We start from the raw sequence: 6,555 nt of genomic DNA, 5'->3' as shown, positions 1-6,555 counted from the left end.
CCCCCCCCCCTCTCTCTCTCTCTCTCTCTCTCTCTCTCTCTCTCTCTCTCTCTCTCGTCTCTCTCCCCCTGCCCGCCTTCCTCCCCTCCCTTTCTCCCTTCCTCTCTTTCTCTCTCCCTCTCCCTCACCCATCCCCACTCCCCCCCCCCATCCCCGGTCGGTCATGTGGCATCCTCATTTTCCACGAGAAGTCAGGAAGCCGGAAGCGATGTTGGACTGATGTTCGCATGCTACGGAATCCCCCTTCCCCGGGGATAGCTGCGCTGCTGAAGGGGATAGCCGCGTTGCCTCTGGCGGGCCGTGGCGGGTGGCGATGGTGTCTTTTCTTCTGTATGGATAGAAATGATTTGAAGAGGAGGCAGGATGGGCCTAGGTCCACTGACTCACACCAAGGCCCTTTGGGAGCTTTTCAGTGAATCGGGACGGAACATTGCTCTCCGTGCGGGGAGGGAACCGGGATGGGGCACCCCGAGATGGACCGCTTTGGCACACACGTGAGTTGGAATTTCAGGCGCTTCGGACGCGACGGGTGGGCTACCGGGACGCTCTGCCGCTCTGCCTCCCCGCCTCTCCCTCCCTCTTCTTCCTGACCTGAAAGGAGGACCAAAATCTTCCTCCTCCAGAAGCTCAAGCTCAAGCTCAAGCTCAAGCTCAGAGCCCGCCGTTTCGTTTCGAGTCAGTGAATTCTGGCTTGGGCTTCTCCTGCGTGTGTGTGTGCGTGTGTGTGTGTGGTGGTGGTGGTGGTGGTGGGGGGGGGGGGCACAGTGCACGCGTCCCCCGGCCGTGGGTTGCTCTCTTCTCGAGCTGTCTCTTGGGGACAGGAACTTCTCAGGCGACAACTCAGAAGGATCGTGGAGGGAACATCGTTTTTCCTCCCTCTCCCACGACTGATCGATGCGGACGTACACACGGGAATCTCGCGCCCCCCTTCCCCGAGGAGTCACCGGTACGTGGACATCCTTGCGGTCACAGACGCTCTCCGTGGCTCTTCTATGTGGCCGGGCTCCCTGGCCTTCCTTCACCGCCCCCGCCCACCCCCCGATGAAGTTGCATCATCGTTCGTAGTGTCAATGCTGTGAGGAGATAAGCTTTTCGAAATAAAATTCTCCCCGCCTTTCCTTCCCAAGGGCACCGTGAACACCTACCTACCTACTCTCGTGTGCAGTGCTTATGGACCCAGCTGGAGCAGAGGACCCTCTCCGACACACCCACGGACTCACTTGCTCCGAGTCGTCGGGGAGAGGGTGTTTGGTTCTGTGTTTTAAACTGGTGGGCCGATGACACGTCATCTCCTAGGAAGCCACCGGGTTCACCTCACCGGTTCGGGTTCGGTGGCGTGAAGTACATTTACATCCTCCTTAGGTTTGACTCTGAAAGTCTTGGGGCCCTGAGTAGGACGCCCCCAAATGTGCCTCCGTGGCGTACGGATGTTTTGGAATTAGAGTGACAACACCACACCGCGAGAGGGACGCTCTGACTCTCCTTTACTTCTCCCCTCTGAAATCGGGAAGAAAATCTCTCACGTGAAAGGGGAGGGGGGCGGGCGGGAGGTGTAGGGATCACGACGAACTGAACTGAACTGAACTGCTTTCATGTCTCCTGAAATGTTCACGAATCATCTAAGTAGGATGTGGACGAGATAAGAATGTTTAAGGGGAACTTTCCCCCCAGTGCTTGTTTTCTGTAGGCCGACTTCAAGATTTTCCAGCATCTCTGGTCATCTCTGGGCTTACAGCTTGGCTAAGTGCCATGACAGGGTGAAATCTCAGCGAGTGTCTACATCATCGCCACATAAGATAAAATACTGAAACGTTCATGGCTCCACAAGTCTGAGGGTCTCCCTTCTTTGGACCTTTTACGGAGGAGAGACTGAGCATGTTCGGTTCCACGCCTAGCTAGATCTTGTGCTTTAGGGAAAGACTGTACTAGGTAGGAGCCTTGACTTCTACACAGTATTCCATGTTCACGCTGCTCACTGCGGTTGGCTTCCTTACTTTCACTGAAGGAAAAAAAAAAAAAAAAAGAAAGAAAAGAAAAAAGACAGTGTCCAAGGACGAAGCATTGTAAAGAAGGAACGTGTGTGGTCCTTCTTTAAGGACCTGAACCTGATGTCGCCATCCTCATGGGAGGAAGAGGACTTTTTTTTTTTTTTTTTTTTTTTTCCGGGGGGTGGGGGGGTGGGGGGGCGCGCGGGTGGAGGCAAATTAGGAAGTATGGAGATGAGGTTTGGGGGAAGGAGCGAGAGGTTTTAGTCCTAAAGGTAGTCATTTCTCAATGGGAAAGAAAGAAATCAAGGGAAAAGCTAAAAATGGGCACAGACGATTGGAAAAGGCGTGTGAAGAAAAGAGGCTTTCGAAAGGAATCAGATCTGTGGTCAGGACTGGATGAGGATGGATACAAAGACAGAAATGACTTTTCACATCAACATTGAAACCAGTGCCAAATTAAGATTTAGTTGCCTCTCTCTGTTCAAAGGACCAGGTTTGGGTTTAGGGTTTGGGTTTTTCTTCTATCGGTCTGCTCTGTCCATCATGAGAGATTAGATTAGATTAGGAAAGGATCTTTTCCTTTATCTTTAAGGAGGGAAAGAAAGAAAGAAAGAAAGAAAGAAAGAAAGAAAGAAAGAAAGAAAGAAAGAAAGAAAGAAAGAAAGAAAGAAAGAAAGGAAGGAAGGAAGGAAAAGAAAGGAAGGACGGAAGGACGGAAGGAAGGAAGGAAGGAAGGAAGGAAGGACGGAAGGAAGGAAAGAAGGAAGAAAGAGAGAGAGAGAGAGAGAGAGAGAGAGAGAGAGAGAGAGAGAGAGAGAGAGAGAGAGAGAGAGAGAGAAAAGCTTATGTCTTTGTCAAAAGTCATCACTTATTTTCTAGGCTGCCTTTATCAGGTCTCGGAGGACTAAGTCATCACTTATTTTCTAGGCTGCCTTTATCAGGTCTCGGAGGACTCACATCGACTTCGTCCTCTCGATAGTCAAAGAACCAGGTCTGGCTCAGAACTGAAAAAGAAGCTTCTCTCTCTGCCTAGCAAGTCTTTCCTTGGGATGCTGGTGACATGCCTAAGGAAGCACTGTTTCACGGTGACCTATCATCTGATGAAGTGCCTTACGATCTTTTGGATATTTTGGACACACTTGCCCCCAAATTGAAGGACCGATGAAGTCCTTTGGACTTAGAGATAGGATCCAGGAGGAGAGGGCCCTCCAAGTAGCTCAAAAAATGTGTTCTCTCTCCTGAGAAATGAGAGAGATGAAACTGACTAAGTTTCTTGGGGAGGTTCGATGACACGGGAAGCGTTGTCCAAAGAGGAAGGAACGACGTGAAGTCTTCTTTGGCTTGTGTCTGTACACCGATGTGTTCTAACGGTTCCAGAAATGATGGGATCTTTCTTCCCGGAAGTCTTCTCTGCCCTGGCATAAAGGGCTGTCTGTCGTCGTCAAAATGGAGGCTCACACGAAAGGGACTGTACCCAGTATCACGGAGATGTTCTAACCGACTTTCACGCCGAGGCGGCAACAACAGCCCGTTGAAAGATGGTGGGGGTGGCGGGGCACACGTGGGTGGAGCAAGTCCATTCTGTCCTTTCAGCATCCGGTCGGGGCTATGGCAGACGGGAGACGAGACGAGACGAGACGAGATGAGACGAGACGAGACGAGACGAGACGAGACGGCGGCCCAGCCGGTTGCTCCCTGGCCAACCTCCCCCCTGCCCCTCCCCTTGCATTCCTTCACCCGCCCATCCCACGGTGTCTTGAAGAGGAGTCCGATTGTCAATAGACGTGGGCAGGAAGATTTTCTACGGTCTACCGGCAACGGGAACGGCGACGTCTGACCTCTCGTGCTTGTAACCCTGGGGGGTGGGGGTGGGGGTGGGGGGGAACGTTTTTCTCTCTGGAAAGAAAACCTCCTCTCTCTGGATCCTCGGACCCCCAGCCACTGGACTTCATTCCACTGCCACTTATTTATTTATTTATTTTTGTGGGATGCGGGCCTCTCACTGTTGTGGCCTCTCCCGTGGCGGAGCACAGGCTCCGCGGCCATGGCTCACGGGCCCGGCCGCCACGCGGCGTGTGGGATCTTCCCGGACCGGGGCACGAACCCGTGTCCCCTGCATCGGCGGGCGGATCCTCAACCACTGCGCCACCGGGGAAGCCCTCCACTGCCACTTCGTAGGGGTCATCCAAACATTCTTGTGACCGTGGCTATGTTTTCCGTGTGGGTTGAGGTCTTCCCTCACCGCAAGCCTGATGTCCTCACCGTGGCACAGAGACTGTTAAAGAAACGAAATGTGCTTGCCGCCTGGGGTCTGCCTTCCACAGGCTTCCGGGTGATCAGATCGAGGCACCCCTTTCACTGGGCAAATCCTACAATTCTTCACAGAAGCTCTTGAAAACTTTTTTGGAACCGGCACTCGTCCAGTCACGCTCAATCATCAGGCAGGGCCGGCAGAACCGATGGAAAAACTGGACTCCAAGAAGAGCAAGAATGACTTCCATGGGGTTGAGTGACCTGAGGAGGAGGAGGAGGAGGAGGAGGAGGAGGAGGAGGAGGAGGAGGAGGAGGAGGAGGATGTGTATGACTACTTGTGTAAAATGGGACTGACTGGGGAAGCGGGGGATACTTAGGGGGTTGGGTGGGATGAACATATACACATTACTGTACATAAAATAGGGAATCAACAAGCATCTCCTACTATAGAGCACAGGATACTCTACTCAATACTTTGTAATAACCTATGAGAGAAAAGAATCTGAAAAAGAATCTTTTCAAAATTATTTATTTATTTATTTATTCATCCATTCATTCATTTATTTATATTGCGGTATGCGGGTCTCTCACTGTTGTGGCCTCTCCCGTTGTGGAGCACAGGCTCCGGACGCACAGGCTCACGGGCCTAGCTGCTCCGCGGCATGTGGGATTTTCCCGGACCGGGGCACGAACCCGTGTCCCCTGCATCGGCAGGCGGACTCTCAACCACTGCGCCACCGGGGAAGCCGCTAAAATATATATGTGTAGATATAGATAGATAGATAGATAGATAGATAGATAGATAGATAGATAGATAGAGATTTATAAAAATCTCTGTCTCTCTGTCTCTCTGTCTCCGTCTCCGTGTCTCTCTCTCCCTCTCTCTCTCTCTCTCTCTCTCTCTCTCTCTCTATATATATATATATATATATATATATATATATATACATACATACATATATATATATATATACATATATGAGAGAGGGAGGGAGGGAGAGAGAGAGAGAACTGAATCACTGTGCCGTATACCTGAAACTAACACGACATTGTAAATGAATTATATTTCAAATATTTTTAAAAAAAATCTGGAAAAAAAAAAAAGAGAGGGAGTGGGATTAGGACTGATGGTTAAATCTTTTGTTTTCCACATACAAGGGAAACAGAAACAAACAAGGAAAACCCAAGTTTCTTTTTTTATTTTTAAAGATGGATATCCATTTGGTAACTTATACCTCTGTCAGCAGGATGGAATCACTGATCTTTTTCTCCTTACCTTCCTTAATTCAGAAACTCTCAGTGAGGCTTCTTATTTCCTTGGCGATACAGCTATTTGCATACGTTACCTGGAGGCCAAAATTATGTTTCCATGAGACAGGGATACACACTTCTGGATATGAAATTCTGGTGCTACTCGTTTCCCTTAGGGTGTTGTTCTTAACCTGAAAACGGGACTGCATCCCGAAGTTTTGTGAGTTCCCTTCAATCTCTGGCTACGACTCTCTCCATGAATGTTGGCCATTTTCTCCCACCCTTTTGGCTTGGCATCACTGAGGCCTAAAACGGCCTTTTGCCTGAAGCCCTGCAGACGGAAGCTAGAGAACTTGATGAAAACCTTAGAGAAACGGCCACAACGGCTCCTATGGAAAGAATCCTCGTGCCTGTTTCTGTGAGAGCCACTCCGAAATTTGAACCAAACACCCGACGACATCATCAGAGGTATTTCAAACTTCTAAAGTTACTTCGACCCTGACATCTAGAAATCTCCTTCACACACACACACACACACACACACACACACACACACACACACACACACACGAGTCACCAGCTCAGCTTTAATATGTTCCAAGGAACTTTCAGAGGAGGGAACTGTTGAGCTCCCAGAGTAGGCCGCCCCAAAATGTGCCTCCATGCTCTATTGATTATTTTGAATTCAAGTGACAAGAACCGGCCAGCACAAGAGGGACACACTGGCCCTCCTTTCTGTCCTCCTGCGGAGGAAGATCTCAAGTGAAGACATCTGCTTCCACACATGTCCATGATTCTCAAATGGTGTAGTGGGGTTTCCAGGGTCAGGAAAAGGAGGGGACACCTTTTGCCTGGAGAAAAGGCCTGTTTCTCACACGTCCTCCTCCCGTCACCTCCTCTCTCCCTCCTTCCCTCCCTGCAGTTTGGAGGGGGCAGCCTGAGGGTGGCGAAATTGGGGAAAGAAAAGAGAAAAAGCCATTCATTAAAGAGAAGCTCGAGGCAAAGTCAAAGGCTCCGACCTGACCGGAGAGCTTTCTGCATTTGAATCGAGCGATTGAACGAG

This window comes from Kogia breviceps (assembly GCF_026419965.1).
Source record: "Kogia breviceps isolate mKogBre1 chromosome 20 unlocalized genomic scaffold, mKogBre1 haplotype 1 SUPER_20_unloc_6, whole genome shotgun sequence".
In the NCBI taxonomy this organism is placed as follows: domain Eukaryota; kingdom Metazoa; phylum Chordata; class Mammalia; order Artiodactyla; family Physeteridae; genus Kogia; species Kogia breviceps.
This window is presented reverse-complemented; position numbering follows the sequence as displayed.